At 43.1% G+C, this 24,225-nt stretch overlaps 1 long non-coding RNA gene across 2 annotated transcripts; it reads left to right on the forward strand.

Moving 5' to 3' along the window:
* The first annotated feature begins 17,769 nt into the window (after window positions 1-17,769).
* On the forward strand, window positions 17,770-23,983 carry LOC132418892 (uncharacterized). Of its 2 annotated transcripts, none has more exons than XR_009518050.1 (3): window positions 17,770-17,822; window positions 20,022-20,226; window positions 23,597-23,983. It is a non-coding gene; the product is annotated as an uncharacterized lncRNA (long non-coding RNA). The 2 variants fall into 2 exon arrangements; XR_009518051.1 differs by lacking the exon at window positions 17,770-17,822 and adding an exon at window positions 18,619-18,725.
* The last annotated feature ends 242 nt before the right edge of the window (window positions 23,984-24,225 follow it).

Here is a 24,225-nt window from a genome sequence, read left to right on the forward strand (position 1 = left end):
AAGGGATAGCTATCAAAACAAAATAAATTTGTCTGTGTTCAACCAAAGAAGTCACATACCACTAGTGGTATGTGTGCTGTAATTTGGGAAATGCTGGCATATGTGGAACAGCACAACTGGGGAGTCACCCTGGTTCAAATACTAGCTGTAGAAACTTGAACCTGTTAGTTCACCTCCTTGAGCCTCAGTTTCCTAATGTAGGAAAGCAGATAATATACACCTACCTTGCAGCGGTGTAAGGAAGATGAAATGAAATATATCTGAAGCAATTTGGCTGGCATGTAGATTATCACAGGACTTTAAAGGTAGCGATTGCTGGGCTTCCCTGGTGGCGCAGTGGTTGAGAGTCTGCCTGCCAATGCAGGGGACACGGGTTCGAGCCCTGGTCTGGGAAGATCCCACATGCCGCAGAGCAACTGCGCCCGTGAGCCACAACTACTGAGCCTGCGCATCTGGAGCCTGTGCTCCGCAACAAGAGAGGCCGCGATAGTGAGAGGCCCGCACACCGCGATGAAGAGTGGACACTGCTCGCTGCAACTAGAGAAAACCCTCACACAGAAACAAGGACCCGACACAGCCAAAAATTAATTAATTAATTTTTAAAAAAGTGATTGCTATTCTTCCCACTTTGCAGATGAGGAGACTGAGGCCCAGCAAGGTTAAATCACCCAGCTACCAGATAACAGTGAGGGTTTGAACCCACACCCTCCAATTCAGTCTTGAGCTTTCTCCCCTCTAAGGGTGGTTATCAACCTTACCTGCGAAGCTTTTTCCTTTTCCTTTTTTTTTGGTTGCACCACGCAGCTAGCAGGATCTCAGTTCTCTGACCAGAGATTGAACCCGGGCCATGGTAGTGAAAGCCTGGAATCCTAACCACTAGGCCAGCAGGGAACTCCCTCTTTTTCCTTTTTAAAAATCAAAGCAATATATACACCAGTTAGAAAATAAAATAGTACAGAAGGGCTTATAATGAAAAGCAGCAGTTCCCTGCTGCACCCCCATGTCCAAAGGATGTGGAGCTCCTTGCTCTGGTCCCACCCCTGGAAATCTAATTCAGTAGGTGTGGATGATAATCTGAGTAACTAATCCCTATCTCACGAGGTAGAAAGCATTACATGAGATGCCTTAGGATAAGACCCTGGCACATAGGAACAGAAGTGCTCCAAAAGATTTAAATCCTGAGGATCAGAGAGGTGAGATGACTTGTCTGAGATTCCAGTGGTTCGCTGGCAGAGCCTAGACTTCCACTGGGATCTCCTCTGTGCTTGCCCAGTGCTTTCCCTTGTGCCACACCACCTCCTATCATCACAAGGCAACACGTGCTCAGTGCAGGCTGTGCCCAGAGAAGAGCAGACACCATGGTGTGTTTCCAAGAGCCAGCTGGATCTAAGTAGAATCCCTAGGGCTAGTTGGAGGACACTTGGTTGACTCCCTTATGTTCTGGACCCGGTAGCCTTAGTCTCGGGACACAAACATGAGTCAAATCTTTCTCCTGTCTTTGAGGAACTCACTGTCTAGTTGGGGAGGCAATTCATAAAGCAGTGTGATCAGTGCTCTGACAGGAGCATGGATAAAGGAGGGGCATCTAGCTTAGGTAGAGGTTCAGGGAAGACGTCCTCTAGTCTAGGAAGTGACACCTGAGCTGACTCTTGGGGGACTGGCAGGAATTAGCCAGTTGAGGAGGAAGTGGAAGGAGTTTCCAGTTAGAACAGTATGCACGAAGACCTGAAGGCAAGAAACATCCTAGCAATTCAGAAATACGGAAGCATAAGGTTTCCTGGGCTGGGGAAAAGCAGCAGGAAATGAAGCTAGAGAGGTAGTCAGGAACCAGATTTGAAGAGGGTCGTAAGAGCCTGGCTACAGAGCAGATTTACCTCGTAGGACAGTGTGGTTCTCAAACTGGCTGTGCATCTTGGGGCATCCTGGGCCCCAACTTCTAAAAATTCAATTTCCATAATTGGAGTGGGGGCCTTAGGATCTGGAGTGCTTATAGAGGTCTGCACACAACTCCAGGGTGCAGCCAGGTTTGGGGATTGTGGGTTGGAAACAGCAGGGGAGCCGTGGAATAGTTTTAAGCAGAGGAGACTCCAGATAAGATGTGATTTTAACAAACCCCTTTCTGGCCAGCCAGTGTGGAAATAGATTAGGTTACATGCTCAAGCTGTATGCTCCCATGCCTGTAGTTTCCTTGTTCAATTCTCACACTGTTTTATATTTGCTTGTTTTGTCTCTCTGAATAAGCTGTAAGCACCACAAGGGTCAGCCTGGGGTTATCCTGCTACTGGTATATCCCCAGCAAAAAGCACAGTGCGTGACCCCAAACAGGCACCTAATAAATAGTTTTTGAATGAATGAATGCATTTGTGAGGGAGAGAGGGGAGACATTAGTTAGGGAACAGTTGAAAATACTAGGCCCACTCAAGGGCAAGGGCAGTGGGAATGGATTGGAGATGAGCTGTTAAACGAAGATGATGAAGCAGACTTGGTGACTGATTATTGGATGTGGAGGGTGACTGAGAGGATAGAATGAATACTCGTTAATAGCCAAGATTCCTACCCTATCTCAGTCATTCTTCTTCCTTACCCATCTGACTCAGAATCTCCTTCCAGCCTCCTCAGCAACTGGAATTCCTCAAGTTAGGTAAACATTCTTTGTGTGCTGTGTGGTCTCCCCCCGCCCCCCCCCCCCGCCATTGATTCATTCATCAAGTTCAATAAATCTTGGCTAAGCACCTCCTGTGCTTTTCCAAGCCAGGACTCTGACTCCCTCTTTCCTACCTCAGATGTTTTTGTGGGCTTCCCCAGGTAAGACTTATATCCCTTATACAGTAACCTAAAGGGAGATACCCAGATGTCAGACCTGTAAGTGAATTTAGGATTTTGTCTAACCCCTTCCTGAGGCTCTCAGAGGGGAGGGAACTTGCCCAAGGCCCCTCTACTAGGAAGTGTTGGAGCCAGAACTGGAACCTAAGTTCCCTTTCCACATTGCCCCTAGAGCCTTGATTTCTCCCATTGCAGATCAGGACAGGGAGACGAGGCCATGGAGAAGGTGGGACTTAGGTTGGCCTTGAAGGTCGATGTACTGGACAGCCCAAGAAGCAGCTTGCCAATTACACTGCCCCCTTCTGGAAGCCCTCAGCAGACCTGCCATGCCCACAGTCCCTTCTAAGGGGTTTATTAAGCATGAGTTGCCATGTTCTGTACCATGTGACCTCACAGTCCTGGCCACAGATGGTTAAGTTGGGGTAGTATCTTACTCAAGGACAGCCAGTCTCTAAGCTGGCCAGTGGCCTACTAGGTGGACTGATGTAAGAACTCTGCCTCCTAGTGATGGGCTGTATCGGATGGCAAATATATGAAACAATCAGATGCTTTTTCAGGGAGGTTGAATGTGAGGCATTCAGAAGAAGTGAACAGTTAATTAGAATTTATCAAGGCAGGAGTGGTGGTGGATGAAGGGTGTCAGAAACTGAACAGTGAAAGCAAGGAGAAAGCTGCAGAAATAATGAGACATCATTAGAATGCGGGGCCACAGGTAGCAGAAGCCATGAAGCAGCAAGACAATGGGTCAAAAGGGCACAAGCCATGAAGCAATAGGAGCCACGATGTAGCAGTAGCCATGAGGAACAGAAATCATGAGACAAAACCCTGAATCTGTGAGATTAACGAAGCAGCATACGGCTTGAACAGACAAGATCCATGAGGCAGCAGAAGCGATGAGACTGCAAGAGCCACAAGGTAGCTGCAACCACGTGGCAGCAAGGCATCAGGAATCAAAGAGGCAGCAGGATAGACAAGGCAAGCAGAAATTACAGCACATAGAAGCCCTGGATTAATTGGAACTGAAGCCCCAGAAGCCAGGAAGCTGTAGGAGCCAGGAGGCCCAGAAGCTTTGAGGCCCTGAAGGCCATGGGCTAGGGAGGAGGGGAGCAGAGAAAAGGTAGTCAGTAGCAGTAGGAGGAGTATAAATACTGCCAGAAAGAAGTTGAGTCACCATTTTGGGAAGCACTAGAGAAGGGAGCAACAGATGCCTGCAGCTGAGGGGGTGACAAGATAAGCCAGGCTCTAGAGCTGCTTTGGATCATGAACCATTTTCAAGTTTCTGTTCTGTGAGGCTGCCTGTGTAGCTGTTTTTGTCTTCCTTATTTCCCTGTGAATGCTTCAATAAATCTCCATCACTAACCTGAGTGTGTCTGTTCCTTGTAATCTAAAAGAGGTTAACTCTGTGGCGTGCACTTTAGATGGGTGAAAAGCAGGGCAGAAGGTCTTCCAGGTGGGTTTGAACCGAGACACAGAGGTGGGAATTTATTCATTCTTCTCTCATACCCTCACTGGCACAGGCACTTTTCAATCATTTACTCATTGGCTTCTTTTTCTCATTCATTCATCTGGTCATCATTCATTTATTCACTTATTCATGTATAACTCATTCATTCACTTATTAACTTATTCATTCATGCATTAATATAAGCATTTGCTCATTTCTTTCCAGTATTCACTCGGTCATAACTTTTTCATCCATTTGTTCAGCAAGCATACATTGAGTTCCTGCTGCATGTCAGGCCCTGTGCTTGGTTCTGGAGATGAGATATACTCCCTGAACTCCAGGAAGTCACAGTTTACCTGGAGACTCAGATAAGTAAGCAGATAAGTGCACCAACTGTGACAAATGATCTAACAGAAGTCTAGATGAGGCAGAGTAGAGAATATAAGACCATCGGATTGTTCTTCCTTAGGGTGGGGTGGGATGGAGGGAGTAATCAGGAAAGCCTTTATAGAGAAGGGGGTACTTGAACTGAGTCTTGAAGGAAGAGCTGCTGTTTACCATGGAGAAATGGGGGAAAGAATATTCCAAGCAGAAGAGCTGCCTAAGCAAAATTACATAAAGAGTGTGAAAGCACATGGATTTTGGGGGGAGCAGTGGAAGAAATGGTGGAAGCCAGGGAGTCAAGCTTAGCTTTGATTCTATGGGCAATGGGAAGCCATAGAAGGGTTTGAAGCAGGGAAGTGACAGAGTCAGATTGGTATTTTAGGAAGATCACTCTGATAGCTGCTTTGAAGGATGGTGGGGGCATGAAACATTGACCTGAATAACATACTTGAAGAAACAACATGTAAGTGTCATAACTAGAGGCATGAATGAAGACTCGGGAGTCACCGAGGAGGAAGGAAGTTCTGCCAGGGGACTAAGGAAGACTTTTTGGAGGAGGTAGAATTTGAGCTGAGCCTTGAAGAATAAGGAAGACTCCAACTACTGGAGATAAGGAGTAATTTTTTTTCCAAGCAAGGAGATGAGCATAAGTATGGCAAGCTTGGGCTAACGAATATTCAAGTTTGACTGCAGTAGAGCTACATTTAAGGGAGAGGCAGGAAGGGAGACTGCAAGGTTTCTCAAATATTTGTAAATTCTGCTGCCATTAGGTCTGCAGGGACAAGGGAATTTGCGGGGAGGGAGTAAGTGGTGGGGAGGAGTGTCCTTTTTCTGCTTTTAAAAATTAATTTTAAATACACTTTCATTTTAAAATAGAAGTAATGCATGCACGTTGTTCAGAAAACAAATCAATAAACTCAAATTAGTACAAAAGGAAATGAAAAGAGTCTACTGACCCACACATCCCCACCACCGTTCTACCACCTTTAGTTATTAGCAACCACTTTTAGTTATTTCTTCTGATTTTTATCTCCATATCTAAATACTATGCCATGTGATTTGTCTTTTATCAGTTTCAGGCATTACCCATTGATGTCCTGCTATGACAGATGAGGATTTAGATAATTTACACCAAGTTCAACTCTTGTCCTTCCTGCTTCTAATATAATTTAGTTTCTCTATTAGATACTTTTCTGAATTTAAGCAACATTGTGATTCCTTGTTCCATGAGACAATTTTTCTTGACCAGAATTTTGTTAGCTGAGAATATCTTTTTGCTTTCTTCCCCACAGTTCAACCTCTCAACTTCTGTCATCTGGTCTTTTATGTGTCAAAGTTGGTAACATTGAATTCTGTTCTGTAAACATGATTAAGGCTTTTTCTGTGTGTTTTGTCTACAGTTTAATAGTTTGATTCTAAAAGTTTAAAAGCAATAAGCAGTTATTATATTAATATGACTAATTGTTCATCGCAGAGCCAATTATGTACTTTTTAAAAATAAATTTATATTTTTTTATTTTTGGTTGCATTGGGTCTTCGTTGCTGTGCGCGGGCTTTCTCTAGTTGTGGCGAGCGGGGGCTACTCTTTGTTGTGGTGCGTGGGCTTCTCATTGCGGTGGCTTCTCTTGTTGAGGAGCATGGGCTTTAGGTGCACAGGCTTCAGTAGTTGTGGCTTGCAGGCTCTAGAGCGCAGGCTCAGTAGTTGTGGTGCGTGGGCTTAGTTGCTCCGCGGCATGTGGGATCTTCCCGAACCAGGGCTCAAACCTGTGTCCCCTGCAATGGCAGGTGGATTCTTAACCACTGCACCACCAGGGAAGTCCCAATTATGTACTTTTATAATTTTTTCCTTGTAGCAGTTTTTCATTTTTCCTGAAGTTTCTAATTCTTTGCTTCTCTTTCACTATTTTACTTTTTCATATATTCCATTTTTTTCTTTCCCAAAATCTCTATCACATTAAGTACATCAAGTCCACCCCCCCACCAAAAAAGAAAAAGACCTTCTTCTTGGAGCCCTCCATCTCCTTTCTCAAATCTGTACTAGTTGCTCTCTAGGCCTGATGCATGGCTGTCATTTTGAGACTTTCCTTCACAGCTTTCCTTGGTTATATCTACTGTTTACTGGTTCCCAGGGTTTTTGTTTTGTTTATTTTTTCCATTGTTTTGATAGTATACATCCTCAAGTAACTTTCTCAAAAAAGGTTGTGTCGGGGGTAGACTTCCTGGGTCTTTGCATATCTGAAAATATCCATATTCCATTCTTATACTCGGCAGAAGTTTGTTTTGGGTTTTTTTGTTTGTTTGTTTTTTGGGGTTTTTTGGCCATGCAGCATGCAGGATCATAGTTCCCTGACCAGGGATCAAACCCATGCCCCCTGCAGTGGAAGCATAGAGTCTTAACCACTGGACCACCAGGGATGTCCCCTAAAGTTTGAGGTTCAACATCATTTTCCCATAGAACTTTGAAGGCGTTGCTCCACTTTCCTCTAACATCCAATTTTGAGGATAAGAAGCCTACTATTAGTCTGAGTCTAATTGCTTTTACATAGTTCTACCCATCTCTATTTCTTCTCTCCTGGGATCTCAGTGACATGAATGTTATATTTTTTCTTATACTGTCACAGGTCCCTGAGTCTGTTCACTTTTTTCCCAGTCTATTTTCTCTCTGTTTTCTAGATTGGGTAATTTCTATTGTTCTATATTCAAGTTAACTGATTCTTTCCTCTGTCCCCTACATTTTGCTGTTAGCCCATCCATTGAGGTTTTTGTTTGGGTTATTGTATTTTTCAGTTCTAAAATTTCCATTTGATTCTTCTTTATATCTTCTATTTTTTTGTTGACAGTTTCTGTTTTTCCACTTGTTTTAAGCATATTCCTAATTGTACATTGAGGCATTTTTATGATGTCTCCTTAAAAACCCTTGTCAGATGATTTTTAACATCTCTGTCATCTTGGTGTTGGAGTCTATTGAGTGTCTTTTCTCATTCAAGTTGAGATTTTCTTGGTTCTTGATAACATAAGTGATTTTCTATTGAAGCCTGGGCACTTTGGGTATGGTGTTAAATACGGGGATTTTTAAAAAAAAAATAAATTGATTTATTTATTTAGTTTTGGCTGCATTGGGTCTTCATTGCTGCACTCAGGCTTTCTTTAGTTGTGGCGATCGGGGGCTACTCTTCGTTGCGGTGCACAGGCTTCTCATTGCAGTGGCTTCTCTTGTTGAGGAGCACGGACTCTAGGCACACGGGCTTCAGTAGTTGTGGCGCGCGGGCTCAGTAGTTGTGGCTCGCGGGCTCTAGAGCACAGGCTTAGTAGTTAGTGGCGCATGGGCTTAGTTGCTCCATGGCATGTGGAATCTTCCTGGACCAGGGATCGAACCCATGTCCCCTGCATTGGCAGGCAGATTCTTAACCATTGTGCCACCAGGGAAGTCCAATACGAGGATTATTTAATTGTTTTAGCTTGTCTCCTTAGACACTGTTCCAGCAGTGAAAGAGGGGACACTGCCTTGTTACTACCAGATGGGCATAGAAGTCCAGGATCCTCACTCAATCTCTGTTCACACCCCAGAAGGAGGGTTTCCTCATGATTCTTGGGTGAGGGTGGTAGTTCTGGCTCCCCACACAGCTTTCTCTGACAGCACCCCAGTGAGAAGGGGGAAGAGTTATTCTTTATAGCCAGCAAAGGTAGAAGTCTAGGCTCCCCACTTGGCCTTTGCTGGTGGGGCCACAGTTTTTTCTTTTGTGTTTGGCTGGAGTAGAGTGGTTATTATCTAACTGCCATCTTCTCCAGCACCAAATCTTGGCTATGTGAGGCAAAAAGCAAACCAAGGGAACTCACTACCATGTTGCTCCTCTGCTACTGAGGTCCCCAGGAGGTTTGCCTTCTCTCCACCTCTCAGTCTTCTTATGTTTATATGTAATATCCCAGAATTTTAGCTGTGCTTGGGGAGAAGAATAGGGAAAAGTACTTTTACTCCAGCCACTCCCCCACACACCTTTAAATAGTTATTTTTTTAAAACTGTATTCTTGGTGTCCTAAAATTTCTTAATTATGTGTTTAAGTTTGGGGATTTGTCATTCATTGTGATGGTCATTGGTTAGGTCCCTTCATTTTGAAGTTCTTTAACTCCGGGAATTCTCTTATATTATTTCTTTGATACATTCCTCTTTTCTGTTTTTGTTTTTGTTATTGTTGTTGTTCTCTCCTGGAACTCCTTGAAGTTGGATGTTAGACCTTCTGAACTGATCTTTTGTATTTTTATCTGTTCTCTCAACTGCTGCCACACTTCCCCACTCCCTCCCTCTCCCTTCCATTCCTAGTTCTCTCTCTCTCCCTTTTGTTTACTTTCTGGAAGAAGATTTAACTTTATTTTCCAACTCTTCTATTAACATTCCTTTTCATTTTGCCAATCACATTTTAAAATTTCCAAATATCCATTCATGTTATCTTTTCCTTTCTTATAGCATCCTGTTCTTGTTTAATGGATGCACTATTATCTTGAATCTTTCTGAGAATAATAGAGGTATTTTTATATTTCATTGTGTTCTTTGAAATATTTATTTCCTTTGGGATTTGTTTTCCCTCATTTGTGTATTTTGATCTCTTTCAATTTGTAGTCTTTTCTCAAATACCCAGTGATCTATAGTTGTTTACTCATATTTAAGAATGTAGCAATAAAATTTGATTGGAAGCTCTGTATATGGGGTACAGAGCTAGGTGACTGGTGGCTTACCTTTAGGATGACTGGAGAATAGCTGACTACTATGCTGTGCCAAAATGCAAAGATCTTTTCTCCAAGGTTGTTCAGTTTCCTTAAATAAGAAACCTCTGGTTTTGCCTAATGGGTAGACACCTGGCTGCTGTGAATTATACACAGGGTGGTGGGTTAACAGTTTGATATACAGCCTTCCAGTTAATCTCCCTGTTTTCAGCCCCACATCTCACTCCCACTCTATACCATACCTGGCATTGTTAAGACCCAAGACACTCCAGGCTTCTACAGAGAAAGATCAACTCCTTCCTCGGTGACATCACCTCCATGCATACTCCAGGCTGTGGCTTCCTCCACCGTGCTTCATCAGTCACCATTTCTCCATTTACTTCCTATCTTCCAGACATTTGTTGGAATCTCTCTTTTGCTGATGGACCTGCTCCTGATGGACATTCTCTTCATCATTGTGTTTTTATACTTTTTTAAAATTCCTTTACTATCATTTTAGCAAGGTTTCAGGTGGGAGTGGAGATAAACATGTGGTAAGTCTACTATCTTGTCCTGGAAATCTACTAGTCTACTTATAACTGCTTATTTTTTACTTTTCTGATAATAATCTTCATATCTCTAAATAATATACAATTTTTTCTATTTATCAACTTATCACTTTCAGACATTATCTGTTGACTTCCTGCTTATTAATACCACCCAACTGCCCTCCTCCAATGCCCCAATATAAACATATCACTAGTTATATATCCTCTATTTCTTACCTTTGTACCTTTAAGTAATAGACTTATATTCCCTCTTTCAATCTATCAACATTTATACTTTTACTTCTATATTAACAAGATTAATAATATTTACATTCTGTTCTATAACCAAAATTAAGTCATCCATACTTTGCTGACAGGTCATTCTAAAAGCTTAAAGTCAATAAAATGCTTATGTTATTATGATTATGTAAATGTTGTTCCTAATGCTCCAATCAGTGTACTTGGATTACATTTCTTTTCTTATACAATTTTTTTTCCTGGAGTTTCTAATTGCTTTTCTGTTTTCCTTGCATTGTCTGACTTTATCTCCTTCTTAAGTTGTTCCAAATTCTTAAGGAAAGTATAAAATCGTTTGAATCCCCTTTTTTCCCAGATACCTCCCTCCTGGAGCCCTCCGTCTTCTGCTCCAATTTGGACTTATTGCTCTATAGGCCTGCAGCACAACTGTCATCCTGGGACGTCCCTTCATTACTCTTCTGGGTTGGACCCAATCTTTCCTGGACCCCATATCTTCCTCTTTCTTAGTTTACTCCTTTGTAGTGGACTTTGTAGTTGTTCTCCAATATCCATTCCTCTCCTCCCCCATTGTACAACAACTATGCAGTTTGAGTGAGACTGACCCCATTGCCAGCTCTAGGTATAGAACTTTATGGATAATCTCTCTCTCCCCTTTGCCACAGTGATGATTGGTTCAGAGATGATCCAGTCACAATGAAGCTTTTGTTCAGTTTTTGAGGGAAGAGGTAGCCTGTCTTCCCTTGGACATGAACAAAGAAGCGTAGCCTGGTCGCTGCTGTTAACCGTCTTGTGAACATGTGGAAGGCCTACCTGAGGATGGAGCTGACAAATGGAGAAGGCACAGCCAAGAGAATTACAGGGAAATGGAACCATATTCCTGATCATACCAGGCCTGAAGTCTTCCCTGCCTATGGGCTTGTCGGTTAAGCGAGCCAATAAATTGCTTGTGTTATTTAAACCAGTTTGAGTTGGGTTTTATATCACCTGCACCAGAAACCATTATAACTTATACTTGCTGGTCTCACCCCTCAGAGAAGGAATGAGTGCATTTTTTGGTTATATGACGCACTATATTGTGAAAGCGTTTTTTTAGAGTAAGTCTGGGAAGAAGGGTATATGTGGATGTTGGCCAACCAAAGGAGTGAACTCTGTTGACTGCCTAGTATCTAAATCTCCATCCTGATTGGGGGGATTCCCCATCGTGTGAGTCTCGGTGGAAGGCAGGCCCCCACTTCCTCTATGGAAACTGAAGGTGGTCAGATTTCCTTTCCCTGCCCACCAGGCAGCAAGGGCTGAATACTCTGTTCATGGCTTTGAATCCAGAGTAAGCAACACAAAGGAGACAGAAATATACAAGATTAACAGGTAGATGACAGATTAGGAGAATATATCTGCAATGAGCAAAACTGACAAAAGATTAATAACTAGAAAAAGAAGATAGTAAACTCAATAGGAAAATAGGCAAAGGATATGAAGAGTAACAGAATGAGAAACTGGAATTTACCCAAGAGGAAACTTGAATATATTAAAAGATTTTCAACTCTCTTAATAATTAAAGAAATGAAAATTAAAATAACATTGAGAAATCAATAAAAGGATGGCAACATGTAGAAAGTCAGATATTATCAAGTGCTGATGAGGATGTGAGGAAAAGGAAAAGTGTGGGTGGGAGTGTAAACTGCTACAGGTATTCCAGAGACTAAGTTGGCAGTACCTCCTGAAATTCAGTAGGTGTATACCCTACGACCCAGCAATTGCACTCCTGGGTATATACTCCAGAGAATTCTTACACAGGTCATTAAGGAAATATAGTTGAGGTGGTTTGTTGCAGCACTGTTTGTGATAGTGAAGAATTGGAAGCAACCCAGGTGACCATCACGTGTGACTGGATAAGCAAACTGATATATTCATAAGATGGAATATATAAAACAGTAAAAAGAAAATAGCTAAATTTACATATAGTCACATAGATAGGTCTCCAAAACCTAGTGTTGAATGGAAAAGGTGAAAAAGAGAATGAGACTTACAGCATAATACCACCTGTGTAAATGTAAAACAACACTGTATAATATGATGGCTGTGCATATATCTAAGGAGATCTGTGGAAGATGGATTGGAAGTGTATATACATGACAAACACTGGAGTTGTTCACTGAAGTGGGCAGGAGAGTGGGAGTTGGGGTGGGGTGGGGACTGACAGGGAAAAATAATACTACAATGAAATCAAGCAAAAAAGGGGCCTTGAATGGACTGATGAAAATAATGTGCCATGGACTGAAGAGCATGATTAACACAATGCTGAAGGTGACCACAAATAAATGAGAACAGACAGAAAGATGATTAGAGTTCATCTTCAATGGCATGTGATGCTGGGGTCACGTCCAGGGGTCACAGCAGTGGGGCTAGCAGTGACAGTAGCAGCATTCAAACCCAGCTGTCCCCCCAGCATGGCCTTAGTTGTGGCTTCTCCTGCCCGATTCTCCAGACTTCTGTGAGCTACAATAATGACCTTGCAATAAATCCCTTTTCTGCTCTAGTTAACTAGAGTCAGCTTCTCTTACTTGCATCCAACAATCCTGACTGATACGTCACATATTTTGTTGGAGAACATCCTCAAGTAACTTCCTAAGAAGGCAAATTTTGGGGTCTTTGCATGTCTGATAATGTAGCATTATTTTACCTTTATATTTGAATGATAGTTTGTCTTTAGAATTCTACGTTAAAAATATTTTTCCTCTGAATGTTGCACATATTGCTTTTAGCATGTAGTGTTGCTGATTAGAAGCCGGGTTCTAATTTTTTGTTGGCGACCTGTTTTCCCTACCTCTGGAAGCTTACATTTTTTTCCCTTCATACTTAAGTGTTTTGAAATATCACAATGATGAGCCCAAAAGTGTGTTTTTTCCTCATCTGTTTTACTGGGCACCTGGTGGTTGGGCCTTTTCAATCTGAAGACTCAGGTCCGCCTCCTCTAAGAAATCACTGTTTTATTTCTTTGCAAATTTTCTCCTCTATTTTCTCTGTTCCCTTTCTAGACCTCTTGTTAGTTGGATTTTGACCTCCTGGGTGATTGTCTTTTTATTTTCTCTCATATTTTCCATATCTTTGCCTTTTTGTTCTGCATTCTGGGACATTTTCTTGACTTTATCTTCTATTGAAGATTTTTATTTTTGGCAGTCATTTAAAATTTCTAAGCACTCTTTCTTATTCTCCAAAGATGCCTTTTTCATAGCATCGCTTTGTTTTGTTTTGTTTTTTAATGGATGCAATATCTTCTCTGTATGTGTGCTTAATAGAATTTTACAGGAGTCTTGGGGATAACAGATGATAATTACCAGGCCACAAAGGAAAACTGTAAATGGATACCAGATATTACCTCTCCACAAGAATGTCACCCACGCTCCTCTGAAAGGGACCGCTTATTGGCTGTCCCTCTCCTTAGCCCCCTAGCCTGATATCATGTGTGGGAAAGATTATTATCCACCAACTGGATGGTTTTTGGCCATATGCTCCCTACCTGGAGGCCAGATCTCCAGCTCTCACCTTGACAGCAGAGAGAGGAGGTCACTGTTCTGTTCCCCACTCCCAGGCCAACTGTATTTCCTGCACCAGCACGACACTGCCCATATCCATTTTCTTTCTGGGATATTCTCACACCTACTTCCCACAGTGGTGACCTGGTCCCTGTGTCCTACACAAGGCAATCACAGTAGTCAGCAGCACATTTCATAGGGTGGATTGTCTTTAATGTTAAATAGCAATATATGTTGTGGAAACAATAATCCAGACTAGTTCCTTTTTATGGTCCGTCCTCCAATAGGAGCCAACAGCAATCCAAGCCTGCACATTTTTTGATGGTCCAAACTGCGTATCTCCTGTGAGCAAAAGCCTGGGCAAAAATATGCATGCACTTCTCTCAGGAACAAAAAATAATTTTCAGGGACAGTTCGGTCCAAGCCCATGAATAGGACAAAAAGAAAAAATAAAAAAGAGAAACGAACTCAGTACAAGCATAATACTGTTGTAGTACACCCAAATTATGTCACTGCTCAGGACGTTTAACATTTGTATCACAGTAGGTAACATTTGCTGAGTGCTTACTCTGAACCAGGCACTTGGATTACCTTCATTCCCTAAAGAAGAAAAGTGAGGCTCCCAGGTGTCAATTGCCCAGGGTCACAAAGCCAATAAAACGGCAGACAGGAAATTGCACCAGGACTGTCTAACCACAGTCAACCCATGTGACTGCTACACAGTGCTGTACTGGTTTCCAGCAGCCACATTCAGGTTAATAGTGATGGCACAATTTTCTGTAAGATCAGTGTGTGGATACCCGAGATTCCTTAGCCCAATAAAGACCCAATTCTGGTTAGTTTGCTTCTAAGGTGAATGGATGTCCTTTTCTCTGGAAACAGAAAACTGCCACCAGTTTTTATTTTTTAAATGTTTTTCTTTCATAGAAACCATAGCACATTATTTCTAAGTTTTTACTTTTCATCAAAGTAAGACTTGCGCATAGTTGAAAAATAAAAGTGTTCTAAAGAGCTCATAATAAACCCCAGCAATATCCTGTCCCACTCCTTCCCACTGCAAGTCCTGCTCCCTAGAGGCAAGAACTTTATTTTGCCAGTCTTTGGCTTTTTCTTCTGTCACTTACTACTCCAAAACCCCCTTCTCCCTTGCCATCTCCCACTCAGAGGCTGAAGAGTCAGATACTTTCTTAGCCCCCCTTGAAGCTAGAGATGGCTATGTGTTCCAGTTATGGCCCTCAGATGTTTGCTGGGGCCTTCTGAAAGGCTTTTGTTTTCCTGAGACACACATATCTGACAATGTCCCCTTCCTTCTTCTTTCTGCCTTGAATATAGCTGTGCTGCCTGGAGCTGTGACAGAAATCTTGTGATCATGAGGGGATGAACATGAGGATGTAGACTCCACACATTAAGGAAGAAAAAGTTAGAAAGAGCCTGGATCCTTAATGGCATCACTGAGCAGCTGAACACATGCCACACTTTTGTAAATATAAGTTAACTTCCTGAAAAATAAAAAAATAAACAAATGAATAAATAATGCTATATGTGTTGAAGGCACTGTCAGTTGGGTTTTTTGTTACTTGTAGCTGAAAGGATTTTTCACTGAAGGACCACCATGCTTCTCTATTATGTGCTTATGCTACTATTTCTTAACTTAGCAATTTGAGACATTATCTTTTGACAGCTTGTTATGGTAGAAGAAGATTTTATCCCCCTCCACACACACATTCCTATTTTCCCTCCCTTCACTTTCCCAATATGTTTATATCCCAATTCCTAGCGAATCAGTAGCTGCAACCGAGCCAAGAATTGTACTATTATTACCTGGATTTGGGGGGGGGGGGGCTTTGGCCTTGTTTGAGGTGTGTTACTGAATTTAATAATTGCTTGGGTTGTTTTTTCTTTTTTTTCCACTCGGAATGTGCCCAGCCTTAGCTTTTACCGTTTGTTTCATCAGTTAGTTCATAAACCTATCAGCATATTTCCCCACAAGTGTTCAAACCTCTCAGCCCATTGATTTAAGACGAAATCAATAAAAAGTTGATTGGTTGGGAGCCTGTGGAAGGAGTAGGGGTTTGTCAAGTCTGCTATTAAATTTCCCCTTAAGGTGACTGGGTGGGGACCACCTGCTGGAGGATCTCTATGTCCAGAAAGTGGAGGCTTTGCTCTGGGTCTGTTTGATTTCTTTGGGGGAACTCTCTGTTTTCTGCTTGAGTATAGATGTTTGGCTCTTGTGGTTTCTACCCACGAGCACAGGGAAGGTTAGAGGGAGGGTGGGGGAGTCAACTGTTCCAACACGTACTTTCAATTCTCCCCCTGCTGGGGGCTCCACACTTCACTCCCACTGTCAGGATACCTTTTCTGCACCACAGCCGCCTCGCCAGAATTTTGCAGGATAGACCAGTGCTCTTCTCATGGATCCCCTCCCGTGTGTGGACTGTGCCTCACCTTTCCCTGATGGGCTTTCTCAGTACCACCCCTCCAGCCCCCTTCTGCTTGCCAGACACTTGCTAAAATCTCTCCCTGATTGATGGAAACTTCTCCAGTTTTCTTTGGAGATGTGGGTTTATACACATGATTCCTTTACTCTTATTTTATGACGTCTCAGGAGTTAGAGGAGACAGACGTGTTCCACCTTCTTGAATGGAAGTTAGAATCTGAATTTTTAACTGCCCCAGATTGTCTGAATATGCCCCAAGTGTGTAGACCAACATTTGTGAACCACAATGAAAAGAGCCCAGGTTTGGGAATCTGGTGGATTTGAGGTTGAATTCTGACTCGCTGACCTCCTTACTCAAGTCACGTCCGTGAGCCTCAATTTTCTCCTCTACAAAATGGGAATAATAATGTTTATCTGATAGAATTCTGGGAAGATTTTCTTAGCTACGGTATGTAAAGCATCCAACACAGGGCTTGGCAGACAGTAGGTGCTCAAAAATGGGAGTGACTACTTTTTAATGGGAGCAAGTGGGAAATGTAATTGGAGGGATTTGAATCAGGTTCCAGGAGGGCCTCAGACACCAGAACTTAATCTTGTGACACCGAGGAGCCCTGGCAGGCTTGTGAGCAGGTGAGTGATTCGATCCCAAAGAATTTGTCAGATTGTGCCCTCAGTCTGATGTGGGGAGAGAGGAAGAACCCATTGGCGCAGCAGCTCTTGGGTTAAAATCTTTGTCTGCCTCTGAGTTATTTGTAACCCGTTGTCATAGCAACAAGTTTGGCAAGCGAGCTGGTGCTGCAAGCTCCTGACAGTAGGGAGAAGACGGAAGGTTTGGAAGGAGGGGGTCGTCTGTGACCAGCGCCTCGCTTTCCTCTGATTTGTCTGAAGCTTTCAGCTGGAGAAGAGGGTGAGCATCCTCCAGGGAGAATCACTGGATGTTGGAGACTCTCTTGCCCAATCTCCTGATATTCCAGGTGTGAAAGTAGGCCCAGAGAGGTTCAGCAGCTGGCTCAAGGCCACACAGTAAGTCAGGGACGGAGACAGGACTAGACTTTTTTAAAAAGGGCTCAGGGTCATAGAACTGAAGCATAACAAACCTGGAGAGGACCTCTGAAAACATTTCATCCACCTCTCCACCAACACACATATGCTTTTATCGTCGTTGTTGTTCATATGGAAAACCTGGGACCCAAAGTGGGTTAGAACTGACCCAGGCTCACACGGCAACTCGGGTGACGACTTGAGATCTGAACCCAGAGGCTTTGGTCTAGGTATTTCCTGAGGAAGTAGCAGTCTGGGGTTCACTGTTCAGAGAAGTCCCTCGCTCCTGACTGTCAAGATACGGCCTCCCAGGGTAAGAGTGATTTGACTGCCTTGGCCTTTGATGCTCTCAAATCCAACACACATGTGTTCAGGTCACATATCCCCTCCCCACACACCTCCTTCTTCTGTAAGTAGGTGCTTCCCACTGCCAATGGCAATGCTGTCGCACAAATGGCAGCCCAGACCCAGCTCACCGTGGATCAAACACACCTGCCCCACATCTCCCTCTCCAAATCACCCACAGGGCTCGGCACCTCCTGGACATTCTTTTATGTGATTCACTCCTCACAATAATCATTCTCTGTCTCTCAATTTAGCAGGTGGGAACCTAAAGGACCAGAGGAAGATAAAGCGACTGGCTCAAGGACACACGGTGAGTCTTAACCTGAACCCTTCCTCCTCCAGAAAGGTGTTTCTGCCCCTGCTATCCCACGCTGAATTCTCAGCCCTCAGAGTTCCTCCCACCATGATCTCAATCACTCCCTGGCACATGTGCTATATATTTCCTCTGCTTTACGTGCAGCCCAAACTCCCCTTCTCTCCTCAAAGACAATCCCTCACCAAGTCCTGCTGATTCTCCTTTCTGTCTCCCAAATACTCCACCCTCTTTCCTCATCCTCTGCCACTGCCCTGCTCCAGCCTCAACACCTCTCACATGAATGACCCCAAGTCTACTCCCCGGCTCCCTGCTTCCAGACTGGCCGCCTTTAACCCTTTAACCTACTATTCTGGGCACTAGCAGTGAGACCACATTGGTTTAGAAGTCAACACGTCACTTCCTTCTGTGACACCCCATCCCCCCACAAGGATAAAATTCTAGCTCCTTGTTGGGCAGTTAAGGCCACCCACAGTTCTGGCCCCTGCCAAGCCTCTCGAGCCTCATCTCTTGCCACCCTGGCCTCACACACTGTGCTCTGGCCACTGAACTGACTACACGTGGGTCCTTCAATGTACCAGGCTCTCCCTTCGGTGTCTGTGCAATGTCTCCCGCATGGAAGGCCCTTCACAATGACTCCCCAAACCTAATGAACTCACCTCAAGTTTCACTTCATCCAAGAAGCCTTCCTTGATTCCCAAGCAGGACTGGATCCTGTTCTCTGGGCTCCCACAGCCCCCAGAGCTCCACTCTGCCCTGCCCTTTGTGGAATTGATGTCTGGGGTTCTCTCTCCTACATATGGGAAGCTCCGAGAGGGCAGCTGACTCTGTCTCCAGCAAAGCCCAGCACCTGTCTGGTCCTAGAGGAAGGGTTAGGGAATATTCATCGCATGCATTCAGGTGCGTGAATGGTTGAATGACGAACGAAATTTGGGTTCAGCTCCGTGGTTGTGCACTCTTGCCCAAAAGTTTTGGGCTTGCGTGAAGTCCCTCTTTTCTGGCAGGTTCCTCTCAGCTCCGGGGCGTGGTTGCTCCGGGAGGGGGCGTGGCTTGGTTCACCAGCTGACGCAGGGTGAGGCAAACCAGCCAAGTGAGCAGGGAGGTGAGGTGTGGTGGGAGAGACGGGGTGCAGTGCGGATAGAAGGTGAGGGCACCCACCGAGGCAGGAGCTCTTATTTCCCCTCCCCCTTATAGGTAAATAAAGTGAGGCACAGGGAGACTTAGATGACTTGCCAAAGCCACACAGCTAAGTACAGCAATGGTGAGACTCCAACTCTGATCAACTCCAAGTCACTTCCACATTGTCCCCAACATCCCCTTTAGACAACAGATTTGCGGTAGTTAATGGTGGAGTCATGCCTCGAACCGGCGTCTTAGAGAAGCAATTGTCAAGGCAGGAGAGAGAGAAGAAATCATATCCTGAACACCTACTTGTGACCTTGTGCTGTGGTGACACCAAGACGTATCGAGGCGGGGTGGCGGGGGTTTGGAGCGTGAACGTTTATTGAGCTTCTATTACTTGCTGGGTCTTGCTATACATAACCTCTTAACAGTCACAGCAGCTCCTTTATGTGGAAACTTAATATCCCGGTTCATCTCTGAAGAACTTGAGGCTCCTAGACAGGAAGTGACTTACAGAAGTTTAGACACCTAATCAGCAGCAAGGGCAGGACTTGCATAGGAATGTCAGGCTTCACAGTGAAAGGGGATGAGGAAAGTTCAGAAGTGAAGTGGATCATGGCTTCAGCAAGGGGTTGGGACAAGAGTGGCTGGGTTGAGAGAGGCCTGGCCGATAGGAGGGACCGGTGGGGGCTGTGCTTTGAAAGAAAGGGTGGAGTGTGGCCTTGGAGGGTCCGGAGCTAGAATGCCGGACCCACACTGGGCACTTTCCATTAAAAAATATATTTTTTATATGCTTCTATTAAAAAATATATATATGTATACATTCTCTCTCTTTCTCTCTCACCCTCTGCTCAGAAGTCCCCAAACAACAAAATAAACGCCCCTCCCTCCAACAGTAATACATGCTCATTGATGAAAATTTGGGGAAAAAAGCCACATCCTACTGCCCAAAGAAAACCAGTGTTAGCATCTTGGTGCATTTAGGGTGTATTCTAGGCCTAAAAACCATATTAGAGATCAGGCTGTATAGTCAATTATATATTGACTTTTTTTTTTTTTTTTTTTTTTTTGCAGTACGCGGGCCTCTCACTGTTGTGGCCTCTCCCGTTGCGGAGCACAGGCTCCAGACGCGCAGGCTCAGCGGCCATGGCTCACGGGCCCAGCCGCTCCGTGGCATGTGGGATCTTCCCGGACCGGGGCACGAACCCGAGTCCCCTGCATCGGCAGGTGGACTCTCAAGCACTGCGCCACCAGGGGAGCCCTATATTGCCATTTTTACGTAAGCATTTCCCCATTAAAAGTCTTTATAAACATCATTCAAATGGCCGCACGATATTCCATTGAGTGGGTATACTTATGGAACTCCTTTCTGCATGGGTTTTGGCATTCCTTTTATTACTTTTCTTTCCTCCTTTAGAACTGTTTGGCCAGGTTTTAGGTTTGATTTCCTCTGTGTCTTATTTTGAGAGATAGCATAAGAGAGATCGTTGTCTTGTTTTGTTTTGTTAACATCTTTATTGGAGTATAATTGCTTTACAATGGTGTGTTAATTTCTGCTTTATAACAAAGTGAATCAGCTATACCTGTACATATATCCCCATATCCCCTCCCTCTTGCGTCTCCCACCGTCTCTAGCCCACCCCTCTAGGTGGTCACAAAGGACCGAGCTGAGAGAGATCGTTGTTTGAATGCAGTTAGGAAAAGCAAGGTAGGCTTGTTGGAAACAGTATTCGAGGGGAACTTAGGATTATGTTAAACACGCACAGGATAAAACCTTCAAATGACACATGAAGGTACACGGTGAAAAATAAGTCTCTTTCTCACCCCACCCTCAGTTCCCCAGTTCTCTACTGGGGATCTCCACTGTTAGCACTTCCCTGTGTGTTCTTTGTGTGCATAGCTGTTTCTATTTTTTAACAGCTTTATTGAGATATCATTTCCACACTAGACAATTCATCCATTTAGAGTGTATAATTCAATGACTTTTAGTATATCCAGAGTTGTGTAACCATCACCACAATCAATTTTAGAATATTTTCCTTACTCCCCCCAAAAAACCTGTACCCATTTGCTGTCACCCCCAAAGCCCCCATCTCCCCTTCCCTAGGAAACCACTGTCTGTCTCTGTAGATTTTCCTATTCTGAACATTTCCTATAGATGGGATCATACAGTATGTGACCTTCGGCAACTAACGTCTTTCACTTAGCATAATGTTTTCCAGGTTCATCCGTGTTGTAATATATATCAATACTTCATTCCTTTTTTTATATATAGACTTTATTTTTTTGAACAGTTTTAGGTTTAGACAAAAACTGGATGGAAAGTGCAGAGAGTTTCCATATACCCCCCTCACCCAACCCAGTCTCCCCTATTATTAACATCTTGCATTAGTGTGGTACATTTGTTACGATTGATGAACCAATGATGATACATTGTTATTTTTTCTTTTTTCCAGCTTTATTGAGATATAATTGACTGATACATTTTTATTAACTAAGGTCCGTAGTTTACATTAAGGCTCACCCTTTTTGTTGCACATTCTATGGGTTTTGACAAATATATAATGACATGTATCTACCACTACAGTGTCATACGGAGTAGTTTCCCTAAAAATCCCCTGTTCCACCCATTCACCCCTTCCTTCCTCTCCCTGAAGCCCTGGAAACCACTGATCTCTTTACTGTCTCCATCCTTTTGCCTTTTCCAGAGTGTCATATAGTTGGAACCATACTATGGGTAATCTTTTCACATTGGCTTTTTTCCCTTAGTAATATGTGTTTAAGGTTCCTCTGTGTCTATTCATGGCTTGATAGCCCACTTCTTTTGATCGCAGAATAATATTTCATTGTCTGGATGTACCACAATTTATTTATTCACTCACATACTAAAGGACATTTTGCTTGCTTCCAAGTTTTGGCAAATATGAATGAAGTTGCTATAAACATTCGTGTGCAGGTTTTTGTGTGGACATGTTTTCAACTCATTTGGGTAAATACCAAGAAGCATGATTGCTGGCTTGTACGGCAAAAGTATGTTTAGTTTTGTAAGAAACTGCCCAACTGTCTTGCAAAGTGGCTGTACTATATTGCATTCCCACCTGCAGCGAATGAGAGTTCCTGTCGCTCCACCTCCTCACCAGCATTTGGTGGCGTCAGTGTTCTGGATTCTGGCCATTCTCATAGGTCTCTTGTGGTATCTTATTGTTGTTTTAATTTGCATTTCCCTAATGGCATAGATGTTGAACCTCTTCTCATGTGCTTATTTGCCATCTGTATATCTTCTTTGGTGAGGTGTCCGTTGGGATCTTGTGCCCATTTATAAATTGGATTCTTTTGGGGGGGGGCGTTAAGAGTTCTTTGTATATTCAGATTACCAGCCTTTCATCAGATGTGTCGTTTGCAAATATTTTCACCTATTCTCTGGCTTTTCTTTTCATTCTTTTTAAGTGTCTTCCACTGATAACAAAGCCCAGTTTATCGAATTTTTTCTTCCATGGGTTGTGCTTTTGGTGTTGTTTTTAGTCATTGCCAAACTCAAGGTTACATAGATTTTCCCTCTATGTTCTCTTCTAGGAATTTTATAGTTTTGCATCTTACACATAGGCCTATGATCCATTTTGAGTTAATTTTTGTGAGGGGTGTAAGGTCTTTGTCTAGATTAATGTTTTTGCATGTGGATGTCCGGTTGTTTCAGCACCATTTGTTGAAAAGACTATCCTTTCTCCATTGAATTGCCTTTACTCCTTGTCAAAGACTAGTTGACTATGTTTGTGTGGATCTATTTCTGAGGTCTCTATTCTGTTCCATTTATCTATTTGTCTATTATTTCAGCAATACCACATTTGTCTCGATTACTGGAGCTTTATAGTAAGTCTCAAAGTCAGGTAGTGTCAGCCCTCAGACTTTCTTTTTCTCCTTCAGTATTGTGTTGGTTATTCTGGGTCTCTTGCACTTACAGATAAACTTTAGAATTAGTTTGTCGATATCCACAAAATAAGTTGGTGGGATTTTGCTTGGTATTGCATTGGATCTATAGATCCAGTCAGGAAGAACGGACATCTTGGCAATATTGTCTTCCTATCCATGTACATGGAATATGTCTCCATTTATCTTCTTTGATTTCTTTTATCAGAGTTTTATAGTTTTCCTTATATAGATCTTGTACATATTTTGTTAAATTTATACCTAAGTGTTTAGTTTTTTGGTGCTAATATAACTGGTATTGAGTTTTTTATTTAAAATTCCAATTGGTCATTGCTGGTATATAGGAAAGCAATTGATTTTTGTATATTAACCTTGTATCTTACAAGCTTGCTGTAATTGTTTATTAGTTCCAGCCATCTTTTTGTTGATTCTTTGTGATTTTCTACACAGACAATTATGTCATCTGTGAACAAAGACAGTTTTATTTCTTCCTTCCCAATCTGTATACCTTTTAATTCCTTTTCTTGCCTATTGCATTAGCAAGGACTTCCAGTGTGAGGTTGAAAAGGAATAATGAGAGCAGACATTCTTGCCTTTTTCCTGATCTTAGTGGGAAAAAATCTAGTTTCTCACCACTAGGTATGATACTAGCTCTAGGTTTTTTGTAAATGTTTTTTAACTGTGTTTTTTAAATTAGGATTTTCTTCTCTTAAATTTTTATTTAGATAATTTCAGACTTACAGAAGAGTTCCAAGAATAGTACAAAAAACTGCTGTATACTCTTAATCCAGATTCTTCAAATGGGGACTTCCTTGGTGGCTCAGTGGTTAAGAATCTGCTTGCCCCAATGCATGGGGCAGGGGTTCGAACCCTGGTCTGGGAAGATCCCTCGTGCCACAGAGCAACTAAGCCCGTGCACAACTACTGAGCCTGCGTTCTAGAGCCCGCGAGCCACAACTGCTGAGCCCACGTGCCACAGCTACTGAAGCCCTCGTGCCTAGAGCCCATGCTCCGCAACAAGAGAAGCCACTGCAATGAGAAGCCCACGCACCTCAACGAAGAGCAGCCCCCGTTTGCCACAACTACAAAAAGCCCGCGCACAGCAACAAGGACCCAACACAGCCAAAAATAAATAAATTTATTTAAAAAAAAAACCAGATCCCTCAAATCTTAACATTTTACTACACTTATCTTACTCTACTTCTCGCTCTGTCTCATATATATATATTTTTTTTCCTGTGAACTAATTCATAGTCAGTTGCAGTCGTGATGCCCCTTTACTCCTAAATACTTCAATGTGTTTTTCCTAAAACAAGAAATTATCTTACATAAACACAGAGCAATCATCAAAATC

Source organism: Delphinus delphis, chromosome X, assembly GCF_949987515.2.
Source record: "Delphinus delphis chromosome X, mDelDel1.2, whole genome shotgun sequence".
Lineage (NCBI taxonomy): Eukaryota > Metazoa > Chordata > Mammalia > Artiodactyla > Delphinidae > Delphinus > Delphinus delphis.